Source organism: Hyla sarda, chromosome 4 (genome assembly GCF_029499605.1).
Source record: "Hyla sarda isolate aHylSar1 chromosome 4, aHylSar1.hap1, whole genome shotgun sequence".
NCBI lineage: Eukaryota > Metazoa > Chordata > Amphibia > Anura > Hylidae > Hyla > Hyla sarda.
This window is the reverse complement of record NC_079192.1, coordinates 105,105,510-105,132,776: the sequence shown is the minus strand read 5'-3', so window position 1 is coordinate 105,132,776 and position 27,267 is coordinate 105,105,510. Positions and strand designations below refer to the sequence as shown.

General features: G+C 44.5%; 1 long non-coding RNA gene across 2 annotated transcripts in view; it reads left to right on the top strand.

Moving 5' to 3' along the window:
- The window catches only part of LOC130366876 (uncharacterized), a 43,045-nt gene extending 21,433 nt beyond the window's left edge, over window positions 1–21,612 (top strand). Inside the window, exons 2-4 of one of the 2 annotated variants that reach the window (XR_008891970.1) lie at window positions 937–1,050; window positions 6,777–6,968; window positions 21,455–21,612. This is a non-coding gene — a long non-coding RNA (uncharacterized LOC130366876). The remainder of the gene's footprint in view (window positions 1–936; window positions 1,051–6,776; window positions 6,969–21,454) is intronic. The other variant, XR_008891969.1, reaches the window with a different exon arrangement.
- Window positions 21,613–27,267: the final 5,655 nt, after the last annotated feature.

Here is a 27,267-nt window from a genome sequence, read left to right as displayed (position 1 = left end):
TAAGGAATGACCCCAGGCACTAGAACCTAATTTAAATATTTACAAAAAGGCTGGAATCTGGGCTCCGGAAAGGAATATGGAGATAAAAAAGATGCCTAGAATCCTGATGAGAAGCTATATCTAGAGGTCTATGTTTACCTTTGTTTAGGTGCTGATAGGTCCACTTTAAGCATTGTGGTTCAGTGTTCAAATTTGACCAAGGACAACATCATTATGGAATCTGTGTGTTCCTTTCATGTTTGTGTGGTCTTTATTTGGGTATTACGGTTTCCTCCAACCTTCCAAAATGTAGTAATAGGATTTAGATTGTGAACTCCAACTGGAATGAATCAATTAATTAATTAATTAATCAATTAAGGGAACACAAGAGAATCTTCTACTAAAATATCTGCTTTTTATATTGCTATAGGGGTTGCAGAGACTGTACGTACATCCTGCTCAGCGCAGCTCATGAACATCTTCACCTTTGCAAGAACAAAGCCCAATCCAGGCCGGGGAACAACATCACATCGGGCTGGATTCTGTTTCTTTTCTTGCAAAGACTATGTTCCTTATGAGCAGTGCCATAATCCCTGCTGCCACTTACGAATAAATCATTATTCTAAAGGGGCAGAGCAGAGGTGCACAATAATGTAATAACAATAATAACAATATATACTATTATACAAATGAAAGTTTCCTTCTATAATGCACATAAAAGCTGGGCTGTGTGAAGTCCCTGCACACAATGGCACATAATGATTAGGTGGTGGGCCCTGGTATAGATTTTCCACAGGGGCATGGGTGCTTCAAGCAATGCCTCTGGCTGTTTACATAATAAGATGAGAAAGCTATATGGCTCGTATGATGAAATATATTGTAATTGTCTTCAAGGCTGGCAAAGGTGAGTATAGCGATTTGCATGCATTTTTGAAATCCAAATAACATGTATTTTAGGTCTGCAGGCCCTATACATAGAGTAGGGCAAGTGTTTGGAGAGCAGAACAACATCAGAGAACGTAGACGAAAAACTTCACAATGCTGTAGGATGAAACGCTCAAGGGCTGACAGGTGAGTTCACAGTGGAGAATGTTTAGTTATATTGATTTTAGTTTTCACAGGCTCCTCATTTCACGTCACATGAAGGCATTCAGCTTGGAAAGCAGATCAATGCAGCTAGAATTGCACTGATCTCTTGTACACAAGAAGAGTTTCCAAAGTCAGAGCCCAGGGAGTGGAGTGAAAGTGACCCTGGGTCTGATTGACTTTTATTCAAATGTGGAGCTTCAGTGGCTGGGAAGAAACGCTCTAACCTTTCATCTGAAAGGCCCTTTATCACTCCGAGATGAAGACTTTGTCTTGATACTATATGACACTGAAAGACTTTACACCATTCTCCCTCTGCACTAGTGCTGTAGCTTCAGATATGTCAGCTGGTACTCCATGATAACATAGAAACATAGAAGGTGTCGGCAGATAAGAACCATTTGGCCCATGTAGTCTGCCCAATATTCTGAATCCTATCAATAGTTCTTGTCCAATCTTATATGAAGGATAACCTTATGTTTATTCCATTCATGCTTAAACTCCTTCACTGTATTTGTAGCTATCACTTCTGCAGGAAGGCTATTCCATGTATACACTACTCTTACATAATATGTCAACCCGCACCCACCTTTGTGAGTGCTCTCCACAGCGCTGAAGGCTCCGATTGTGAAGCATAACGACCACGGGGCGGAGTATGGTGACTTCACAACTCAGCCCCCATGTGACGTCATGTGCCACCCCCTCAATGCAAAAGCAGCGGGACTTCCTTTATCAGACATCTTACCCCCTATCCTTTAGATAGGGGATAAGATGTATTATGGCCGGAGTGCCCCTTTAAGTAAAGGGGCATACTACAGCATGAATCTTTACCCCTCTTATTTAAAACTATGTACTCTTGTGGTAGTTTTTCTTCTTTTCAATATCCTCTTATCCATGTTGGTCCCCTTTATGTATATAAAAGTTTATATCAGAGATTATAGTGAGCTGCTATTCTTTACCCCATGGCCAGCCCAATGTTTCCAAATAGGATTAAGAAGTTTGAAAGTTTTCCTGTAAAATATTTAAGTTGCCAATATTGTAATCTCTGTAGCCATCAGATTAAATGCTCCATTAAAAGAACAGGTTTACAATGTTTTATTGACGTATTTACTTAAATTACATTTAAGATTCATGTAAAGTGACATATTGGTGGTGATTTGTAAAAAACTGCTGTCACGATGCCGGCTGGCAGGTAGTGGATCCTCTGTGCCAGAGAGGGATTGGCGAGGACCGCGCTAGTGGACCGGTTCTAAGTCACTACTGGTTTTCACCAGAGCCCGCCGCAAAGCGGGATGGTCTTGCTGCGGCGGTAGTGACCAGGTCGTATCCACTAGCAACGGCTCACCTCTCTGACTGCTGATGATAGGCGAGGTACAAGGGAGTAGACAGAAGCAAGGTCGGACGTAGCAGAAGGTCGGGGGCAGGCGGCAAGGTTCGTAGTCAGGGTGGATAGCAGAAGTTCTGGTACACAGGCTTTAGACACACAAAACGCTTTCACTAGGCACAAGGGCAACAAGATCCGGCAAGGGAGTGCATGGGAGGAGGTTAGATATAGTCAGGGACCAGGTGGAAGCCAATTAAGCTAATTGGGCCAGGCACCAATCATTGGTGCACTGGCCCTTTAAGTCTCAGGGAGCTGGCGCGCGCCCTAGAGAGCGGAGCCGCGCGCGCCAGCACATGACAGCAGGGGACGGGAACGGGTAAGTGACCTGGGATGCGATTCGCGAGCGGGCGCGTCCCGCTGTGCGAATCGCATCCCCAACGGCCATGACAGTGCAGCGCTCCCGGTCAGCGGGACTGACCGGGGAGCTGCAGGGAGAAAGACGCCGTGAGCGCTCCGGGGAGGAGCGGGGACCCGGAGCGCTAGGCGTAACAGTACCCCCCCCTTAGGTCTCCCCTTTTTTTTGTCCGGTGACTGCCTCCCCTGGGATGAGGACACCGGGAAGGAATGGATGGTTTCCTCAATGGCAGGCAGTACAGCAGGAGTAGGAATGGGGAGGGAGGGCAGAGGGTGAAGCTTGGCACGGGGCAGGGAGACACAAGGACGGGAGCCATGAGGGGACACAGAGGCTTGCCTGAAGGGACTGGGAGGGGGGGAGAGGCATTTTCTGTGGCAGGCAGAGTCCCTAACGACCTTAGGGGGACCGGATACAGGAGGAACCACAGGGTCACGGCAGGGAGTACTGGGAACTGGTTTAAGGCAGTCCTTGGAACAAGAGGGACCCCAACTCTTGATCTCCCCAGTGGACCAGTCCAGGGTTGGGGAATGGTGTAGAAGCCAGGGTAGTCCAAGGAGAATTTCGGAAGTGCAATTGGGAAGGACCAAAAATTCAATTTTCTCGTGATGAGGTCCGATGCACATTAGGAGGGGCTCCGTGCGGTAACGCACGGTGCAATCCAACCTGGCTCCGTTGACCGCGGAAATGTGGAGTGGCTTGACAAGACGGGTCACCGGAATGCGGAATTTATTCACCAAGGACTCCCGAATAAAATTCCCAGAAGCACCAGAGTCCAGGCAGGCCACGGCTGAGAGGGAAGAGCTGGCTGAAGTAGAAATCCGTACAGGCACCGTGAGACGTGGAGAAGCCGTCTTAGCATCAAGAGACGCCACACCCACGAGAGCTGGGTGCGAGCGTGCGTTTCCCAGACGTGGAGGACGGATAGGGCAATCCACCAAAAAATGTTCGGTACTGGCACAGTACAGACAAAGATTCTCTTCCTTACGGCGATTCCTCTCTTCCAGGGTCAGGCGAGACCGATCCACTTGCATGGCTTCCTCGGCGGGAGGCCTAGGCGCAGATTGCAGTGGAGACTGTGGGAGAGGTGTCCAGAGATCTCATTCTCTTCCTGGCGGAGCTCTTGATGTCTCTCAGAAAAACGCATGTCAATGCGAGTGGCTAGATGAATGAGTTCATGCAGGTTAGCAGGAGTTTCTCGTGCGGCCAGAACATCTTTAATGTTGCTGGATAGGCCTTTTTTAAAGGTCGCGCAGAGGGCCTCATTATTCCAGGATAGTTCAGAAGCAAGAGTACGGAATTGTATGGCGTACTCGCCAACGGAAGAATTACCCTGGACCAGGTTCAGCAGGGCAGTTTCAGCAGAAGAGGCTCGGGCAGGTTCCTCAAAGACACTTCGAATTTCCGAGAAGAAGGAGTGTACAGAGGCAGTGACGGGGTCATTGCGGTCCCAGAGCGGTGTGGCCCATGACAGGGCTTTTCCAGACAGAAGGCTGACTACGAAAGCCACCTTAGACCTTTCAGTAGGAAACTGGTCCGACATCATCTCCATGTGCAGGGAACATTGCGAAAGGAAGCCATGGCAAAACTTAGAGTCCCCATTAAATTTGTCCGGCAAGGACAGGCGGAGGCTAGGAGTGGCCACTCGCTGCGGAAGGGGTGAAGGAGCTGGCGGAGGAGATGATTGCTGCTGAAGTTGCGACTGAAGTTGGTGCACAATGGTGGACATTTCCGACAGCTGGTGGGTTAGATGGGCGATCTGTCGGGATTGCTGGGCGACCACCGTGGTGATATCAGAGATATAAGGCAGAGGGACCTCAGCGGGATCCATGGCCGGATCTACTGTCACGATGCCGGCTGGCAGGTAGTGGATCCTCTGTGCCAGAGAGGGATTGGCGAGGACCGCGCTAGTGGACCGGTTCTAAGTCACTACTGGTTTTCACCAGAGCCCGCCGCAAAGCGGGATGGTCTTGCTGCGGCGGTAGTGACCAGGTCGTATCCACTAGCAACGGCTCACCTCTCTGACTGCTGATGATAGGCGAGGTACAAGGGAGTAGACAGAAGCAAGGTCGGACGTAGCAGAAGGTCGGGGGCAGGCGGCAAGGTTCGTAGTCAGGGTGGATAGCAGAAGTTCTGGTACACAGGCTTTAGACACACAAAACGCTTTCACTAGGCACAAGGGCAACAAGATCCGGCAAGGGAGTGCATGGGAGGAGGTTAGATATAGTCAGGGACCAGGTGGAAGCCAATTAAGCTAATTGGGCCAGGCACCAATCATTGGTGCACTGGCCCTTTAAGTCTCAGGGAGCTGGCGCGCGCGCGCCCTAGAGAGCGGAGCCGCGCGCGCCAGCACATGACAGCAGGGGACGGGAACGGGTAAGTGACCTGGGATGCGATTCGCGAGCGGGCGCGTCCCGCTGTGCGAATCGCATCCCCAACGGCCATGACAGTGCAGCGCTCCCGGTCAGCGGGACTGACCGGGGAGCTGCAGGGAGAAAGACGCCGTGAGCGCTCCGGGGAGGAGCGGGGACCCGGAGCGCTAGGCGTAACAACTGCACAGAGAGAAATTTGACCAGTTGCCCATAACAACCAATCAGACTGCTTCTTTTATTTTTAAAAGACCTCTGAAAATTAAAACAAGGGATCTGATTGGTTGCTATGGGCAACTGCACCACTCTTCTTTTGCAAAGGTTTTGATAAATCTCTCCCAGAATACTTATAAAAGCTGATTTATTTTATAAGATCATATTTTCATGCCATACTATTGACGTTTCACTCCTGCTTTCTCGTTGGTATTCTTGGGGATAACAGCTTGTCTATAGCAGTGGCCTCCAGACTGAGGACCTCCAGCTGTTGCAAAACTACACTTCGCAGCATAGGAGGGCCACAGTTTGGAGACCAATTGTCTATAGGATATTCTGCTCAAATGTTTGGTTTCACTTTCAGATTGTGAATGAAAGCCTGGTGCATTCTATGAAGATGTGTACAGCACCCCCTGGACTAGCCCATCACCTTCCCCCCACAGCAGCTGACCAATCGCCACCCACCCCCTAGACTAGCCCATCAGCCAACCCCCCCCCCCCCTTCCCCCCGGACTAGGGTAGCAGGAAACCTTAAGGGTAGGGTCACACAAAGAGTATACATAATGTATTTATGCAGTATGCGATATTTGCTGTACAGCGGGAAATTTGTATCATATTCTCCTATGAGCAGACACAATCAGGTTGGTGCGCTGGGCATGTCTCCAAACCTCACTGCACACACAGGGATAGCCTTGTGTGTCTGCTCAATTAAGAATACACAGCATAGTTCTCACAGTGCAGTGGATTTAGCGCAGCATGAAACATGCTGTGTGTGACCCTATGTGTGACCCTACCATAATACACCACTACCTAGAATGCTTAGAACACATTACTGAAGCTCCATTCAGACAAATGACTTGGGACCCTTGTTTTGGTGATCATTGGGGGTTGTATTGGTCAGATCCCCAGCGATCGTATACATTTTCACTTATCCATTGTTGTTGGTGGGATTATCCCATCATAGCTTTAGTTTTTCAGACTGAATGCAGTGTCATTCCAGTTAGAACATCGCATTAGAAGGAAATAATAATCGGGCACCTACCTTATGACTTTCTGATAGTGCCTATGTGTGCTCTATGCTGAGAAGAAAAGCTACAAGGCATATTTCCCAGGAAATCCACAGGGGCAATGGCTGGTGTATCAAATTTGCCGGTTTAGAAGTAATGAAAATTCCGCAGAATTTAGACACCGGATGTTGCTACAAAAAGAGTCCAGATGAATAATGAAGTTAAATGCCTTGTGATTGGCCGGTCTCAATGACAGGCACGATTTAAGTGCCTTTTTATAATATGTACTTCTATTGATTCTTTTGTTCGGATTTTTGTTGATTGTTTTGTATATTATCTATTTTACTGTTCACATTTTGTTGTCTCATGATCCTGCCCCATCCCAGTTGTACTATTCACCTGAGCTACTTAATAGTAGTAGAGATCCATACACGCACCTGTGTGGCTTGAAGAAGTGCCAGTCCGGCACGAAACCACGCTGTCCCACGCTGTGTATCCCCCGCGCCTCCCTTCTATACTTTCCTGCCTGTGACCGGTGTGATGCATTGACCTTGCAATGAAGTCTTCCAGCAGCTGTGGTGAGTTGCCGAGTTTTTTCTTCTTATGCATTATTTGTTATGGGACTTTGAACTCCAAAGCACCACCAGACTGCTTCATGCACAGGGTAAGGTCTTTCCTAGCTCCTATATCAGATGTACCTTTTTCAGAGAGTGAGTAGTGCCAGTCTATCAAGCTTCTTCTACTCAATATTTCCCAGGACACTTCCATACTTTACTATGGTCTGTGAATCGTATTTTGAGTTCTACGGATCTTGATGTTACTGGTCAAGTTGCCCAATAATCAATGGTTCTTGATAATAATGCTTTCTTTTTTTATATAGTGCCAACATATTCCGCAGTGCTGTACAGATATTATCATTATTTACTTTTCTCAGTGGGGCACACAATCTAAATTCCAAAAATAGTATGCTTTTGGAGGGAACACATGCAAACATGGCAGAACTCAGAAGTTTCTCTGGATGGGATTTAAACACCGGTCTATAGCAGCTGAGCCACCACGTTATCTATATGCACTAAATTACATTTAGTATTAATATTGTAGTTGAGGGCAAATCCCAACTCAAAAATACAGATATAGTTAAAACCTGGAGCACAGTATTTAATAGACAAGCCCCAAAACCAGTACTGGTGCCTAAAATATTATATACCTAGACTATAGTGACTAACAGCCAGTAAGGCAAAAGAGACACCTAAAGTGCCTTTAGTGCAACAACTTTGTTTTATTTCTAGCTAATCCTCAATGCAACAGTGTGGGTGACCCTCTCAAAAGTGCTTTTTGTACTATTGTGCTTCACATTTTCTGTATGTACAGTTTAGTAAGAGTTAGGCTTTCTGCTTCAATATGTCAGTACTGTGTCAGTGTGTGTGACTATATATATATATATATATATATATATCTATATATATATATATATCTATATATATATATATATTCAAAAACAATGCAGCACCACTTCACCATTAGATGCCCGGTGCCAGCGCCCCGATCAAAGTCCATATAATAGAAAACAATGGCACAGCACTCCAACATTGCAAAAAAGTGTAAAAATGTATTCCTTCGTGTCAAAATTCAAAGCGACGTTTCAGCTCCCCACTGGAGCTTTTTTCAAGCATGCTTGAAAAAAGCTCCAGTGGGGAGCTGAAACGTCGATTTGAATTTTGACATGAAGGAATACATTTTTACACTTTTTGCAATTTTGGAGTGCTGCGCCATTGTTTTATATATATATATATATATATATATATATATATATATATATAAATTAGTAGAAGTCCGCAGCACACAATGAATAAGTGAAATAAAGTGAAGTTTTATTCCATAAACAGGTGAAAGTTACAGCGACGTTTCAACCAGCTCTCCTGGTCTTTCTCAAGCATGGTTGAGAAAGACCAGGAGAGCTGGTTGAAACGTCGCTGTAACTTTCACCTGTTTATGGAATAAAACTTCACTTTTTTCACTTATTCGGATTGTGTGCTACGGACTTCTACTAATTTGCATTACATATAGGACCATTGACCAGGGTCCGGCTCTGCGTGCACCGCTATTTCTCTTTTTTTTGGGTTGCTGTTTCCCTTGGATTACTGCTATAGGCACTGATTACAATGGTTGTTGGTTTCCGTAAACCTTTAGAAAAATTATACTTTAATGTAAAGTGTGCATGTGGAGATTTATTTACACACATTTCTATTATAAATTAAGAATATATTAAATTAAATACAATGTTATTGAGCTCATGTAGCCAACAAAAACTCAGGCTAAGCAAGCTAAAAAGTACAATCTTCATTTTTCTAATTGAAAAGAAGTTAGATTCAAAAACATAAACTAAGGGATGGCTGGACTCTCACATCAACGAAAAACAGATCCATTATTTTACTTTCTAACATAACATGGGAACTTCCAGACCATTCAATTAAATTAAAACTTCTATCTGACTTCAATAGAAACATCATGACACAGAAAAGGTATTTATTTTAAATTAAAATCCAATCAAAGCTGTATTCTATGGTGTAACTCTCCCCAAGAGGTCTGCTACAGGTCAGATCCAAACTGTGTTATATGATTAGGACTTATATTCCCAATAGAAGCACTGTTCTTCCAAGTGCTTAATCTCTTTATTCTACATTTGGACCATGATCAAGCCATTACAAATTAGGAATATTTTTTTTTCTGTGGAAGATGAATGAGTAAATCATAGAATGAATGTGTGTTTGGGTTTGTGTGTACGCGTTTAAGTGAGTGTGTGTGCGCGTAAGGGCATGTTTTCACACGCAGGGGTGCAACTAGAAATTATGGGGTCCCATAGTAAAGTTAAAAGAGGAATTGTGGTCACCTCCAGGTTAGTGAGTTTGTGGCATGTATAGATAGCTTCATGTACACCCTTTATAGAGTATATTGATCACCATCAGCCCCAACCCTCATCTGTTCCAGAGTTATAGGGTTTTATAGTCCCTCTTATGATTCAATTAGGGGTTATGTTTACATTGCTTACTATCACATGGGTGGGTGGGTATGTTTTCAGTGCTGGCCACACTTATAGAGCAGGCTCTTGTGAGCTGTCTTTACCGTGGACATTCTGCTCCCTCTACTTCCCTCATAGGGTTAGCTATCTTCTGTCCCATTTAATGGAAAACATCTCAATCATTGCAACACAGGATATATGATGGATAGTCACTTTACTTCTGCCTCATTGTGAACAACAATGAGGCTCCACCTCCCGATTCCACATCCGTACTTGCTGTGCAATCAGCCATGACATGTGTGCCAAAGGAGGTGCATGTGACCATAGGCATCCACTTCGCACAACAAACTAGTGCAGGCATTGGAGTGATGTACATGGTTTTATGCTCCTCCATAGGCACACGTCATAGAGCTGTGCGCTGATTGCAGGGCATAGACTCACTGGGGATCGGGGGGGTAAAGCCTCAGTGCTGTTTGCAACAGGAAGAAAATGAAGTGACTATCCATCAGTAAGTCTCATGTTACAATGATTAGTATATTTTCCATTAAAAGACACAGAAAGGGGCCAATCTAATGATGGAAGTAGAGGGAGGGTGGCACCTCCAGCAGAAGTTTGTCTAAAGTTCAGACAGCTCACAAAGAGCCCCCAACCCCTGGACATTAAAATATTCACTACTCCCATCATAGTAAGCACACTGACACACACGTCCTCACCCCTCTGACACATTACCTGAACTATAAGAAGGACTATAAACTGACTTGTTTTTTATTTTTTGGATGACCACAGGTCCTCTTTAAAGTTACACTTCTGGTAATATGTTATTTCCCCTCCCGGCATAAGTCTGGTGAGGATAAACAGCTGCCCTGCTACCCTTCCTATCATAAGGCCCATGCTGTGCTCTAGCTGACTTGTCCAGTCACACAATGCTTTCTGTATGGACCAGAAGTAACTTACTTAACGTAACTCTATGAGACATTGAGAAAGTGACATCCAGTCCACACAAACCTAGTGTGAACTGGTTACTCTGGAGACCAGAAGTGATGTGGTATTAGAGAAAAGGAGCTGCCAGTAAGAAACACAATGGGAAGGGTGGGGATGTTGTAGTTTGGGCTATTTTTTTCCCCTACCATGCTTATGCTGAGTAGATAAAAAAAAAAAAACTTTTTTCCTAGAGTGACCCTTTAAAGGGGTACTCCCCCCCATCCAAAGGATAGGGGATAAGATGTCTGATCGTGGGGGTCCCGCCGCAGGGGACCCCCTCATTATTGCATGCGGCGCCCACCTGTTTTTTCACCGGAACTGCTGGAGGGTCTGAGTCGCGACTATGGGACGGAAGTCCGTGACATCAGGACTCCGCCCCCATGTGACGTCACGCTCGCCCCTCAATGCAAGTCTATGGGAGGGGGCGTTACGGCCGCCATGCCCCCTCCCATAGACTTGCATTGGGGGGACAGGCGTGACGTCACACGGGAGCGGAGTCCAGACGTCATGGACTTCCGTTCCTGTAGTCGCGACTCAGACCCTCCACCGGTGTAAAAACAGGTGGGTGCCGCATGCAATAATGCAGGGGTCCCCAGCGGCGGGACCCCCGCGATCAGACATCTTATCCCCTATCCTTTTGATAGGGGATAAGATGCCTAGGGTGGGAGTACCCCTTTAAAGTGTACTTGTCCCCAAACTAAACAAACTTGTGATATATTGCTCCTGATGTAATTATAAGACACTTTGCTATTTACTCGTTGCTAAAATTCTCCACCTTTATTTTTAATGTTTTTAATGTCATTGAAAAAAATGGCCACTAGGTGGCTCTGTTATGTTCCCTGCACAAGTCAGTTAGTTTGGTCTCCTCGTGGCCTGGCGGGAGACTAAACTCAGGAAATGCGTGTGGGGAATGGCAAGGTACAGCTCTTGCAGGCTTTAGTGACGTTGCATTTGCTGGGGAACGCTCACTTTTGTCCTGCCGGGAGCTCACACAATGTGATCAAGGGGTATGATACAAAGGTTTTTAAAGCTCTCTGTGGGCCTTTGGGTCTTATAAATAGCAGAAATAAACTTACACAACAGACTCCAAACTACACTTTTACCATGTTTACAATCGTAACTTGCCTTGGTGATATCAGGCAAAGTGACTTAAAGGAGTACTCCGCTGCACCACAAAAAAAAATGCCACAATGTAGCCCATTAACTGTAACCCATTAACTTACCTGTCCAACGACCCCTCAATCTTGTTAGATTCTCCTGTTACGGCCGTCCGAAGTTCCTGGCCCGCGCTGGGAAAAACTGCATCTCCCAGTATGCCCGCTCCTGACATCCGGCCAGTTCCTGCCCTCCCCCTGATTGAGTGACAGCGCTTAGGTGGGCGTTTGCTGAGCTGAGCCTATGGTAGCTCAGCTCAGCACATAAATGAATAAATTAAGTTAGGGGGAGTAGCCGACTCCGGGCTGGGAGGCCGGCACAGCCCGCAGTGACTCATGGGATCGATGAGTCACCGGGCGAAAAATGGCACAGAATCGTGAAAAAAAGGCAGTCGAGTGTCATCAAAGACACCAGCTTACGGCCTGATGGAAAACCGAGGAGAAGTCCGGGAAGAAGCCGATATGGACAAGGTGAGTACATTACAATGTAATATAACGTTTGTGTATGCTTCTTTTCACAGGTAAAAGTTTTGTACTCCTTTAATTTCACTAGAGCCGACCAGGGGTCTCAGGACACTCAGATAGGGTTCACATATGTCCAGGGATCCATCATAGTTGCCATTCAAAAAAAACTTTGCCAGATCATCTATAGATCTACCACCGCTCCTTATTTCAGCCAATGAGGCACTGGAAAGGATGCCAGGTACAATGCATTCAGCTTGTTGCGTCCGGCTACATGAGGTTGAGTCAGGATCGCTAGATATATGTGGACATAGCCTTAGTCCCATATTAAATGACCTGAGGGTGTAAAGTAGATGAGCCCTGATTTTGTAGATGGCTGCTTGTTTATAAGGCTGAAACGTGGGGCGGGGAGAATCGCTGGATTCTGGATAAAGCCGCTCCTGGCGAAACGCGTCAGAGTTGTGGTGTGGGGCTGGGGTGAGTCCTGTCTTCTTTGCACCAGCTGACTACCTGTATTACTGGCTGCTATACTCACTGTATTTGCTGCTAATTACAGACACTTGTTTCTTTGTTGCTGCTATTTTCACGGTACCTGCTGCCATTTGCACAATCACTAGTTCTCTTTGTTAAATGTATATATTACATAAGTGCATTTTATCTATGAATTTATTTAGCACTATTGTTGCACTTGTTTTACTTGCAAAATAATTGCACCTTGATAACACCAGCACTTTATACAGCAGAGTAAGGCCTCTATGCCATATGTCTATGCAATATATATTTATTCACCTGTTCTTCTACTTATATAGAACTTCTCACCCCAGTATACCCTTTCTTTTAATTAATATATTTATTTTTTAAACAATCAGTTATATACTATTATTGATTGATTTTGTATGCATACCCTATATGAAATGTAATAAAAAAAAATATAACCATACATCGTAGTTGGTTTTGCTCCTCGGGGCTTCACATGCTGGTGTGTTTTACACACCTTTAGATGCAGTGTAATATCGGCCAAGTAAGTGGGCCTTTAGACTAGTTCATTTCTCCATTAACAAAGGTAAAATGCATAATTGTAATTTTGTTTTCGCAAAAATAATTTTAATAAGGCAAAGAATACTGGACACCCTTCCTGTAAAATAAATATAGTTTCCCCACTGCCACTGGCATTTTCTGCTGTCCTTTCATTTTACCACAGACTTTATAAAATTCCCATTATATTGTCCATTTAACAAAATATGTAAATGTGTACCAGGCAAATAAAACAGATACTGTATTTTACACAATTCCTGGTTGGTTGCTTCCTTCACTTCTAGTAAATTCTTGGCATATATTTTTTTTTCCACCCAGGTTTGTAATTATAAGAAAATAAATGTCTGTTTCTGCCAGATATGTATTATAAAGTGTAACATGGCAGGATATTGATTGCCATCTGTCAAATCTGAGATACATTATACATTAGTCATTTTGAATAAAGCATGTCGGAGCATAACCTGGAAGGAGTCACTAAGGAGCACAGATTGGTGTGTTCCTTCAAGTCACTAACATCTGCTTCTACATTTAGCAGTGGACCGCAAGGCTTTCGCTTGTCATTGCATCAACAAGAAGGGTCACCACTTGTCAGCCTTTCTTCTTTGTTGGCACCAAAAGATGGCTGCTGATGGGAATGTTAGAGGCACTGAGGATGTAACAGCAATGGAATACATTAATAGCATCACTTATCTTTAACATGGGTCACACAATGCATGATACATTCATGAACTGAGATGCTAAACAAATCAAAGAGCTCTGATCTTTACTTTAACAGATATCACAGTGACCACTATATACCAATGTATTCATCTGCCTTGTATTATGCAGGATCACCAAATAATCAGATCTTTTGCAGTATTTTGTTATATGACATTAAAGCTGATAGATCAGTGTGTTGGATAGAACCAACCTTCATAGAATCAAAAGGATCATTCTTAGACTGAAGGGACTATCATCATCTACTATCTGCCTCTCTAGATAGTCTTCTTCTAACCAAGGAAACGGGTTACAATGGAGCCTGCAGCAACCTGACCTATCAACCTCAAGCATCACGGTCTCATCCACATCATGCAGTTCTTCTTTCATTTATAAACCTGGTTGAGCGATAGAATCTGGCTTTACATTGCAAGCTTTAGAAATAATGCCTTTAAAATGCAAGACATGCCAGAAAAAAACAGGAATATGGCTGTATTAGTGTGGAGGTGGAAGAGCACTGAAATACCTCTTGCTTATTTTTTTCTTTTTCCTACATATAAAGGCCATTGTGTTCTGGTCATGAATTGGTCATATTTCATTGCATCTTAGATCTCAAACAACAAAGGCCAAGGTATCCTACACTTATAGCAAAATGCATTTAACACAGGGAAGATCCCAAGTGTACATGGGTTGTTGACAAAAAGTCAATGTAGGCCCACTGTTTAGCAAACTATTTGCTTGCTGAACACAAAAAATGTATATCTGGGTCAGTGTGGGCTACCCAATCCCTGTTGGCACTGGCATCTTCCCAGATTTTCTTGCCTTCACCATGTAACCCTGATGCCACATCCAGGTCTAGATGAGATTACTTTTTGCTAGTCCTGGCTGGTGCCAAAATAATACATAAAAAATAATATGTAACATTATATATAAAAATATTATAATATATAAAATATATATTAAAAAAATCACAGTTTTTTATTCTGTGATCTCACAGTCCTGTACCCAGTCCAGTGTATAGAGTTGTATAATGTAATTTATCTATTATGTACAATAAAATAGAGCACTTGTAAAGTATTTAATTATACAGTGGGGCAAAAAAATATTTAGTCAGCCACCAGTTGTGCAAGCTCCCCCACTTAAAAAGATGAGAGAGGCCTGTAATTTTCATCATAGGTATACCTCAACTATTAGAGACATAATGAGAAAAAAAATCCATTAAATCACATTGCCTGATTTTTAAAGAATGTATTTGCAAATTAAGGTGGAAAACAAGTATCACCTACAAACAAACAAGATTTCTGGCTCTTACCGACCTGTAACTTCTTTAAGAGTCTCCTCTGTCCTCCACTTGTTACCTGTATTAATGGCAACTGTTTGAATTTGTTATCAGTATAGAAGACACAACCTCAAACAGTCACACTCCAAACTCCACTATGGCCATGACCAAAGAGCTGTCGAAGGACACCAGAAACAAAATTGTAGACCTGCACCAGGCTGGGTAGACAGAATCTGCAATAGGCAAGCAGCTTGGTGTGGAGAAATCAACTGTGGGAGCAATTATTAGAAAATGAAAGATATACAAGACCACTGATAATATCCCTCGATCTAAGGCTTCACGCATGATCTCACCCTGTGGTGTCAAAATGATCACAAGAACGGTGAGCAAAAATCCTAGAACCACACGGGGAACCTAGTGAATGATCTGCAGGGACCAAAGTAACAAAAGCTACCATCAGTAACACACTACGCCGCCAGGGTCTCAAATCATGCAGTGCAAAACGTGTTCCCCTGCTTAAGCCAGTACATGTCCAGGCCCGTCTGAAGTTTGCTAGAGAGCATTTGGATGATCCCAATGAGATTTGGGAGAATGTCATATGATCAGATGAAACAAAAGTAGAACTTTTTGGTAAAAACTCAACTCATCATGTTTGAATGAGAAAGAATGCTGAGTTGCATCCAAAGAACACTATATCTACTGTGAAGCATGGGGGTGGAAACATCATGCTTTGGGGCTGTTTTTCTGCTAATGGACCAGGACGACTGATCCGTGTACAATAAAGAATGAATGGGGCAATGTATCGTGATATTTTGAGTGAAAACATCCTTCCATCAGCAAGGGCATTGAAAATGAAATGTTGCTAGGTCTTTCAGCATGACAATGATCCCAAACACACCACCCGGGCAATGAAGGAGTTGCTTCATAAGAAGTATTTTAAGGTGCTGGAGTGGCCTAGCCAGTCTCCAGATCTCAACAAAATAGAAAACCTTTGGAAGGAGTTGAAAGTCCTTGTTGTTCAGGGACAGCCCCAAAACATAACTGCTCTAGAGGAGATCTGCATGGAGGAATGAGCCAAAATACCAGCAACACTGTGTGAAAACCTTGTGAGGACTTACAGAAAATGTTTGACCTCTGTCATTGCCAACAAAAGGGTATATAACAAAGTATTGAGATGAACTTTTGTAATTGACCAAATACTTATTTTCCACCATAATTTGTAAATAAATTCTTTAAAAATCAGATAGTGTGATTTTATGGATTATTTTTCTCATTATATCTCTCATAGTTTAGGTATACCTACGATAAAAATTACAGGCCTCCCTCATCTTTTTAACCCCTTAAGGACCCAGCCATTTTACACCTTGGGACCCGGCCATTTTTTGCACATCTGACCACTATCAATTTAAACATTAATAACTCTGGAATGCTTTTAGTTATCATTCTGATTCCAAGACTGTTTTTTCGTGACATATTCTACTTTAACATAGTGGTAAAATTTTGTGATAACTTGCATCCTTTCTTGGTGAAAAATCCTTAAATTTGATGAAAAATTGGAAAATTTAGCATTTTTCAAAATTTGAAGCTCTCTGCTTGTAAGGAAAATGGATATTCCAAATACATTTTTTTAAATTCACATATACAATATGTCTACTTTATGTTTGCATCATAAAGTTGACATGTTTTTACTTTTGGAAGACACCAGAGGGTGTCAAAGTTGAGCAGCTATTTTCCACAAAATTTTCAAACTTACTATTTTTCAGGGACCAGTTCAGGTTTGAAGTGGATTTGAAGGGTCTTCATATTAAAATTATCCCACAAATGACCCCATTATAAAAACTATATTCAAAAGTATTCAAAATGACATTCAGTCAGCGTTTTAACCCTTTAGGTGTTTCACAGGAATAGCAGCAAAGTGAAGGAGAAAATTCACAATCTTAATTTTTTACACTCGTATGTTCTTGTAGACCCAATTTTTGAAATTTTACAAGGGGTAAAAGGAGAAAATTTATACTTACATTTGTAGCCCAATTTCTCTCAAGTAAGCACATACCTCATATGTCTATGTAAATTGTTCAGCAGGCGCAGTAGAGGGCTCAGAAGCGAAGGAGCGACAAGGTGATTTTGGGGAGTACGTTTTTCTGAAATGGTTTTTGGGGGGCATGTTGCATTTAGAAAGCCCCTATGGTGCCAGAACAGCAAAAACCCTCCACATGCCATACCATTTTGGAAACTAGACCCCTTGAGGAACATAACAAGGAATTAAGTGAGCCTTAATACCCCACAGGTGTTTCACGACTTTGGCATATGTAAAAAAAAAAAAATTCTCTAAAATGTGTTTCCCCCCAAATTTCACATTTTTTCAAGGGTTAATAGCAGAAAATACCCCCAAAAACTTGTAACCCCATCTCTTCTGAGTATGGAGGTACCCCATAAGTGGACCTGAGGTGCACTACGGGCGAACTACAATGCTCAGAAGACAAGGAGTCACATTTGGCTTTTGGAGAGCAAATTTTGCTCAGGGGGCATGTTGCATTTAGGAAGCCCCTATGGTGCCAGGACAGCAAAATACCCCCCACATGGCATACCATTTTGGAAACTAGACCCCTTGAGGAACGTAACAAGGGGTACAGTGAGCATTTAACCCCCCACTGGTGTCTGTCAGATCTTTGGAACAGTGGGCTGTACACATTTTTTAATTTGCACAGCCCACTGCTCCAAAGATCTGTCAGACACCAGTGGGGTGTAAATTCTCACTGCACCGCTCATTACATTCCATGAGGGGTGTAGTTTCCGAAATGGGGTCACATGTGTTTTTTTTTTTTTTTTTTGTGTTTGTCAAAACCTCTGTAACAATCAGCCAACCCTGTGCAAATCACCTCAAATGTACATTGTGCACTCTCCCTTCTGGGCCTTGTTGTTCGCCCCCAGAGCACTTTGCGCCCACATATGGGCATCTCCGTAGTCGGGAGAAATTGCATTACAAATTTTGGGGGGCTTTTTTCCCCTTTTACCTCTTGTCAAAATGAAAAGTATAGGGCAACACCAGCATGTTAGTTTAAAAAATTTATTTTTTTACACTAACATGCTGGTGTACACCCCAACTTCACCTTTTCATAAGGAGTGAAAGGAAAAAAAGACCCACAAAATTTGTTAGGCAATTTCTCCCGAGTACGGCGATACCCCATATGTGGCCCTAAACTGTTGCCTTGACAGGGCTCCAAAGTGAGAGAGCGCCATGTGCATTTGAGGCCTGAATTAGGGATTTGCATAGGGGTGGACATTGGGATATTCTATGCAAGTGATTCCCAAACAGGGTGCCTCCAGCTGTTGCAAAACTCCCAGCATGCTTGGACAGTCAACGGCTGTCCGGCAATACTTTGAGTTGTTGTTTTGCAACAGCTGGAGGCTTCATTTTGGAAACAGTGGCGTACCAGACGTTTTTCATTTTTATTGGGTAGGGGAGGGGGTCTGTGTAGGGGTATGTGTATATGTAGTGTTTTTTACTTTTTATTTTATTTTGTGTTAGTGTAGTGTAGTGTTTTTAGGGTACAGTCACACGGGTGGGGGATTACAGCGAGTTTCCCGCTGCGAGTTTGAGCTGCCGCGCAAAATTTGCTGCATCGCAAACTTGCAGCCTGATACTCACTGTAAGCCCCCTGCCCATGTGAATGTACCCTGTACATTCACGGGGGGGGGGGGGGGACCTCCAGCTGTTGCAAAACTACAATTCCCAGCATGCAGGGTCTATCAGTATGGCATGCAGTTATAGTTTTGCAACAGCTGGAGGCACACGGGTTGGGAAACACTGAGTTAGGAAAAAGACAATGTTTCCCAACCAGTGTGCCTCCAGTTGTGGCAAAACCACAACTCCCAGCATGCCCAGACAGCCGAAGGGCATATTGGGAGTAGTAGTTGCGCAACAGCTGGAGGAGAACAGTTTGGGGACCACTGTGTAGTGGTGTCCAAGCTGTAGCCCTCCAGATGTTGCAAAACTAAAACTCCCAGTATGCCAAAACTTTCCAGGCATGCTGGGAGTGGTAGTTCTGAAGGGCCAGATGTTACAGAACTACAACTCCCAGCATGCCTGGACAGTAAGGGCATGCTGAGGATGTGTAGTTTTGCAACATCTGGAAGGGCATAGTGGTCTCCAAACTGTGGACCTCCAGATGTTGCAAACTGCAACTCCCAGCATGCCCAGATGCCAAGGGCTGTCTGGGCATGCTGGGAGTTGTAGTGTAAGGGGACCAGATGAAGCAGTCCAGATCACTTTACAGCGGTCTGGACTGCTGCAAAGGTCCCGCAATGCCACAGAAGATCCACTCACCTGTCGCCGGGCCCAGCACTCCCCCGTCACCTGCCGCGTCCTCCGGTCTTCCTCCCGTTCTCTCCGGACTTCCAGGGGCCGGGCAGGGCGGGAGGAAGTAACCGCCCCCCCCCTGATATTGTTCGGTTAGTTTGAACCGAGGAATCGCAGGGGATAGGAGGAGGTGGCAGGCTTGCCACCTCGCTCCTATACTTCAGCATGGTCCTGGCTGTCTGTGACAACCGGGATCATGCAAAATTACCGGGCGGTCGGGTCCCAGAGACCCGATCATCCCAGTAACTCCACTGATCGCAGGGGCGATTTCCCTTGCGATTTGCGACGATCGCCAACATGGGGGACCGACATGGCCCCCCTCGGCGTTTGCCCTGGATGCCTGCTGAAGCATTTCTTCATTACTTTTTTGCCCCACTGCATATACAAATATTATGATATTAGAAAAGCAACTAATATTAAAGGGGTTATTCAGTTTGATGGTTAGTCTTTAAAATACCTTTTACCCACCACTAGTACGGTGTATGAAAGTACAAACCAACCAAAAATAGCTAAAAGCATCAAAGAGGCTACAGAGCTTGTACAATCACCACAAATTCTTCAAGCAGCTGATGGTGTGAATGTAAGGGGTTCGACATGCACCAATCTATGGATAGGCCATCAATTTTTTTGTCTACAGATTAGATGCTGGTTAAACCTAGAGACAGACTGAGCCTAATAACATTTAATGAACAACAAATTTAGAAAACGAAGAACCATAGTTGCCGAAACTTTGCACACATTTTTCGGTAGAAAAACAGCAGCATTTTAAAAGTTTTAACAAAGTAAATTGCACTTTGAATAAATAATGCTCACATATACTATTGAATAAGCATGAGTTGTATGAAGAGGAAGTGACCATTCAAATCTACATAGATCAGTCCTATCAGAACCCATATTACACAATGTAATCCATTTGAGTTGAAACCATGATAAACCTCTCTGAATTAGGCTGCTTTCACACTATAAAATGTATCCATTTTAAAGATCCGTTCAATGTTCCGTTATGAAAAACCTAAAAATCGTCCGTTAAACGGCCATTAAAAAAATCCCATTATAGTCTATGGGATTTTTACATTATCCGTTTTAACCTGTTATAGCCCGTTATTAATATTTTATGACGAAAGATAGTAACGGGAGAAATATTACATGCACTATTTCTTCCGTTCATTCACCCATCATAAAATAACGTCAGTTATTAATAACGCGCTCTAACGGGTTAAGACGGATAATGTAAAAATCCCATAGACTATAATGGGATTTTCTAACGGCCATATGGGATTTTGTAATGGCCGTGTATCGGACGATTTTCAGGTTTTTTATAACGGAACATTGAACGGATCTTTAAAACGGATACATTTTATAGTGGGAAAGCAGCCTTACATGTGCTGGTCAGGGTTATGGTTTTTATCCCTCGTGTCTCTAAATGTCTTTGAGGGACTGAACATTATGGGTTGAACAGATAAGACACAAAGACAGTTCTGCTAGTAGAAGTGTGGGGAAAGCCATCTAAACTTATTTTATGGGTGTAATAATCCTTTAAAATGAAAAGACAGATATGGGTATTTCTTACGGAAGCATAAATTCCTACAAATCTTCTATGCATTCCTGTACCTCCATACTAAAATAAATTGGCATGGGGATATGTATTTTTCCCTTTGGTCCCCATTTCCAAAGACTTGGTTAATGATATCGTGGAAAGTGAATAGACATGACATTAGGAATTTGAACCACACTTGGATAATAAGAGAGGATAGCACATTCCCCGGTGGTAAAGATGCCATCAAAGAATACACAGGCATAATAAACCAGCCATTTACAGACACAAGAGGTAATTTATGTGTGTTTCTTACATGTTCATGTCTTAGGTGATCTCTTCTGCACAATAATTTTCTTTAACATATGTTTAAAAGACCCCCATTTTATCAAAGTAAAAAAATATATATGAATCACTTATTTAATTTTCAATCAAATTTTCAAATTCAAAGTATGAAAAATCCAAGCATATTTTATTTACGTTTGCCTTTTCATGCATTTCTATGGATATCATTTTCTTCTCTGTTGTTTTTTTTTCTCCCCAGGAAATCAGCAAAAAGAATGGGTGAAAAGACAAGCGTAAATAAAATCTGCTCATATTTGTATACTGTGTGAACTTGGCCTTACAATGACAGAAGAGGTAGTGAAGGAAAGGAATCCGCTGCCCTCACTTGGATGGCCATTAATGTGTCTCTCTTCATCCGGTAATCCATATGACTCACCTTTGCAATAGATATAAAAATACAATTAATAAGACGGATGATCATGAATACAACATTAATTTAAATTGTATGAATTATTTAGATAGATGGAGACAGAAGTTAAACAAGTGGGGAGTGTGTGTATAAACAGTACAGTATTCAAGTTCTTCATAGTGAATTGTAACAGTTTGTGCAGGTTATAAGGGACATATAGTTTGCCAAATGAATTATAATCAGATAGGGTCATAGAGAAAATATTCATACATATTCATTCAGCGTTCTTGAATTTAGCTGAAGCGTCATGGGAAAACACACTTGGATTCTATATCAAAATTAGAATCTTTTAAAATTGGGTTCAAAGTGTACTGTTCCCTGATGCATATTTCAGACAGGAAAACTCAATCCTATACTGAATATTGGGATCAAAGAGACATAGAGTTAGATAGGTGGATAGATGGTAGATAGATAGATGATAACTACTTTCGATAGATGGATAGAAAGAGATGAAAAGAGAGAAATATGATAGATAGATAGATAGATGATAACTACTATAGATAGATGGATAGAAAGAGATGAAAAGAGAGAGATATGATAGATAGATACAAGATAGATGAAAAGAGATGGATGACAGGTAGATAGATAGATAGATAGACATGAGATAGATATAAGATAGATAGATAGATAGATAGATAAAAATAAAGGGTGAGCAACACACCAGATGGCACAAGAGATAGTGGGTGCAAGCAATCAGAGGGACCCCCGTCCTGGGTCCAACAGGTAGACAGCAAAAAGAAGAGTTGATTGCAGCACACCGGCATATCCAATAAAATGTTGTAGCTTTATTCCATAGATACAAGGACTACGTTTCTGTGGTCTCACACCACCATTGTCAAGTCGACTTGACAATGGTGGTGTGAGACCACAGAAACGTAGTCCTTGTATCTACGGAATAAAGCTACAACATTTCATTGGATACGCTGGTGTGCTGCAATCAACTCTTTTTTTTGATAGATAGATAGCTAGATGGATAGATAGATAGATAGACAAAGGTATAAAAGCAAGTAAAAGTCATAAACAGCTCAAACAGTCAACTAGTGGCCAGATATTATGAAACATGTCAGTATAGATAGTGATATACTGTTACGCCGAGCGCTCCGGTTCCCCGCTCCTCCCCGGAGCGCTCGCTACACTCTCCTCACTGCAGCGCTCCGGTCAGATCCACTGACCCGGGGCGCTGCGATACCGCCTCCAGCCGGGATGCGATTCGCGATGCGGGTAGCGCCCGCTCGCGATGCGCACCCCGGCTCCCGTACCTGACTCGCTCTCCGTCGGTCCTGTCCCGGCGCGCGCGGCCCCGCTCCCTAGGGCGCGCGCGCGCCGGGTCTTTGCGATTTAAAGGGCCACTGCGCCGCTGATTGGCGCAGTGGTTCCAATTAGTATGTTCACCTGTGCACTTCCCTATATCACCTCACTTCCCCTGCACTCCCTTGCCGGATCTTGTTGCCATCGTGCCAGTGAAAGCGTTTCCTTGTATGTTCCTAGCCTGTGTTCCAGACCTCCTGCCGTTGCCCCTGACTACGATCCTTGCTGCCTGCCCCGACCTTCTGCTACGTCCGACCTTGCTTCTGTCTACTCCCTTGTACCGCGCCTATCTTCAGCAGCCAGAGAGGTTGAGCCGTTGCTAGTGGATACGACCTGGTCACTACCGCCGCAGCAAGACCATCCCGCTTTGCGGCGGGCTCTGGTGAAAACCAGTAGTGACTTAGAACCGATCCACTAGCACGGTCCACGCCAATCCCTCTCTGGCACAGAGGATCCACTACCTGCCAGCCGGCATCGTGACAGTAGATCCGGCCATGGATCCCGCTGAAGTTCCTCTGCCAGTTGTCGCTGACCTCACCACGGTGGTCGCCCAGCAGTCGCAACAGATAGCGCAACAAGGCCAACAGCTGTCTCAACTAACCGTTATGCTTCAGCACTTACTACCACAGCTTCAGCAATCATCTCCTCCGCCAGCTCCTGCACCTCCTCCGCAGCGAGTGGCCGCTTCTGGTCTACGACTATCCTTGCCGGATAAATTTGATGGGGACTCTAAGTTTTGCCGTGGCTTTCTTTCCCAATGTTCCCTGCACCTGGAGATGATGTCGGATCAGTTTCCCACTGAAAGGTCTAAGGTGGCTTTCGTAGTCAGCCTTCTGTCTGGAAAAGCCCTGTCTTGGGCCACACCGCTCTGGGACCGCAATGACCCCGTCACTGCCTCCGTACACTCCTTCTTCTCGGAAATTCGAAGTGTCTTTGAGGAACCTGCCCGAGCCTCTTCTGCTGAGACTGCCCTGTTGAACCTGGTCCAGGGTAATTCTTCCGTTGGCGAGTATGCCGTACAATTCCGTACTCTTGCTTCAGAATTATCCTGGAATAATGAGGCCCTCTGCGCGACCTTTAAAAAAGGCCTATCCAGCAACATTAAAGATGTTCTGGCCGCACGAGAAATCCCTGCTAATCTACATGAACTCATTCACCTAGCCACTCGCATTGACATGCGTTTTTCCGAAAGGCGTCAGGAGCTCCGCCAGGATATGGACTCTGTTCGCACGAGGCGTTTCTTCTCCCCGGCTCCTCTCTCCTCTGGTCCCCTGCAATCTGTTCCTGTGCCTCCCGCCGTGGAGGCTATGCAGGTCGACCGGTCTCGCCTGACACCTCAAGAGAGGACACGACGCCGCATGGAGAATCTCTGCCTGTACTGTGCTAGTACCGAACACTTCCTGAAGGATTGTCCTATCCGTCCTCCCCGCCTGGAAAGACGTACGCTGACTCCGCACAAAGGTGAGACAGTCCTTGATGTCTACTCTGCTTCTCCACGTCTTACTGTGCCTGTGCGGATGTCTGCCTCTGCCGTCTCCTTCTCTGCTGTGGCCTTCTTGGACTCCGGATCTGCAGGAAATTTTATTTTGGCCTCTCTCGTCAGCAGGTTCAACATCCCGGTGACCAGTCTCGCCAGACCCCTCTACATCAATTGTGTAAACAATGAAAGATTGGACTGTACCATACGTTTTCGCACGGAGCCCCTTCTAATGTGCATCGGACCTCATCACGAGAGGATTGAACTTTTGGTCCTCCCCAATTGCACTTCTGAAATTCTCCTTGGACTTCCCTGGCTTCAACTTCATTCCCCAACCCTGGATTGGTCCACTGGGGAGATCAAGAGTTGGGGGCCCTCTTGTTCCAAGGACTGCCTAAAACCGGTTCCCAGTAACCCTTGCCGTGACTCTGTGGTTCCTCCTGTAACCGGTCTCCCTAAGGCCTATATGGACTTTGCGGATGTTTTTTGCAAAAAACAAGCTGAGACTCTACCTCCTCACAGGCCTTATGATTGTCCTATCGACCTCCTCCCGGGCACTACTCCACCCCGGGGCAGAATTTATCCTCTGTCCGCCCCAGAGACTCTTGCCATGTCTGAATACGTCCAGGAAAATTTAAAAAAGGGCTTTATCCGTAAATCTTCCTCTCCTGCCGGAGCCGGATTTTTCTTTGTGTCCAAAAAAGATGGCTCTCTACGTCCTTGCATTGACTACCGCGGTCTTAATAAAATCACGGTTAAGAACCGCTACCCCCTACCCCTCATCTCTGAACTCTTTGATCGCCTCCAAGGTGCCCACATCTTTACCAAACTGGACTTAAGAGGTGCTTATAATCTCATCCGCATCAGAGAGGGGGATGAATGGAAAACGGCATTTAACACCAGAGATGGACACTTTGAGTATCTGGTCATGCCCTTTGGCCTGTGCAACGCCCCTGCCGTCTTCCAAGACTTTGTTAATGAAATTTTTCGTGATCTCTTATACTCCTGTGTTGTTGTATATCTGGACGATATCCTGATTTTTTCTGCCAATCTAGAAGAACACCGCCAGCATGCCCGTATGGTTCTTCAGAGACTTCGTGATAATCAACTCTATGCCAAAATAGAGAAATGTCTGTTTGAATGCCAATCTCTTCCTTTCCTAGGATACTTGGTCTCTGGCCAGGGACTACAAATGGATCCAGACAAACTCTCTGCCGTTTTAGATTGGCCACGCCCCTCCGGACTCCGTGCTATCCAACGTTTTTTGGGGTTCGCCAATTATTACAGGCAATTTATTCCACATTTTTCTACCGTTGTGGCTCCTATCGTGGCTTTAACCAAAAAAAATGCCGATCCCAAGTCTTGGCCTCCTCAAGCGGAAGACGCCTTTAAACGGCTCAAGTCTGCCTTTTCTTCGGCTCCTGTGCTCTCCAGACCTGACCCATCTAAACCCTTCCTATTGGAGGTTGATGCCTCCTCAGTGGGAGCTGGAGCTGTCCTTCTACAAAAGAATTCTTCCGGGCATGCTGTTACTTGTGGTTTTTTTTCTAGGACCTTCTCTCCGGCGGAGAGGAACTACTCCATCGGGGATCGAGAGCTTCTAGCCATTAAATTAGCACTTGAGGAATGGAGGCATCTGCTGGAGGGATCAAGATTTCCAGTTATTATTTACACCGACCACAAGAACCTCTCCTACCTCCAGTCTGCCCAACGGCTGAATCCTCGCCAGGCCAGGTGGTCCCTATTCTTTGCCCGATTTAATTTTGAAATTCACTTTCGGCCTGCCGATAAGAACATTAGGGCCGATGCTCTCTCTCGTTCCTCGGATGCTTCTGAAGTTGAACTCTCTCCGCAACACATCATTCCTCCTGACTGCCTGATTTCCACTTCTCCAGCCTCCATCAGGCAAACTCCTCCAGGAAAGACCTTCGTTTCTCCACGCCAACGCCTCGGAATCCTCAAATGGGGTCACTCCTCCCATCTCGCAGGTCATGCAGGCATCAAGAAATCTGTGCAACTCATCTCTCGCTTCTATTGGTGGCCGACTCTGGAGACGGATGTTGTGGACTTTGTGCGTGCCTGCACTATCTGTGCCCGGGATAAGACTCCTCGCCAGAAGCCCGCTGGTTTTCTTCATCCTCTGCCTGTCCCCGAACAGCCTTGGTCTCTGATTGGTATGGATTTTATTACTGACTTACCCCCATCCCGTGGCAACACTGTTATTTGGGTGGTCGTTGATCGATTCTCCAAAATGGCACATTTCATCCCTCTTCCTGGTCTTCCTTCAGCGCCTCAGTTGGCTAAACAATTTGTTGTACACATTTTTCGTCTTCACGGGTTGCCTACGCAGATCGTCTCGGATAGAGGCGTCCAATTCGTGTCTAAATTCTGGAGGGCTCTCTGTAAACAACTCAAGATTAAATTAAATTTTTCTTCTGCATATCATCCTCAATCCAATGGACAAGTAGAAAGAGTTAACCAGGTCTTGGGTGATTATTTACGACATTTTGTTTCCTCCCGCCAGGATGATTGGGCAGATCTTCTACCATGGGCCGAATCCTCGTATAACTTCAGAGTCTCTGAATCTTCCTCCAAATCCCCATTTTTCGTGGTGTACGGCCGTCACCCTCTTCCCCCCCTCCCTACCCCCTTGCCCTCTGGTCTGCCCGCTGTGGATGAAATTTCTCGTGATCTTTCCATCATATGGAGAGAGACCCAAAATTCTCTCTTACAGGCTTCATCACGCATGAAGAAGTTCGCGGATAAGAAAAGAAGAGCTCCTCCCATTTTTTCCCCTGGAGACAAGGTATGGCTCTCC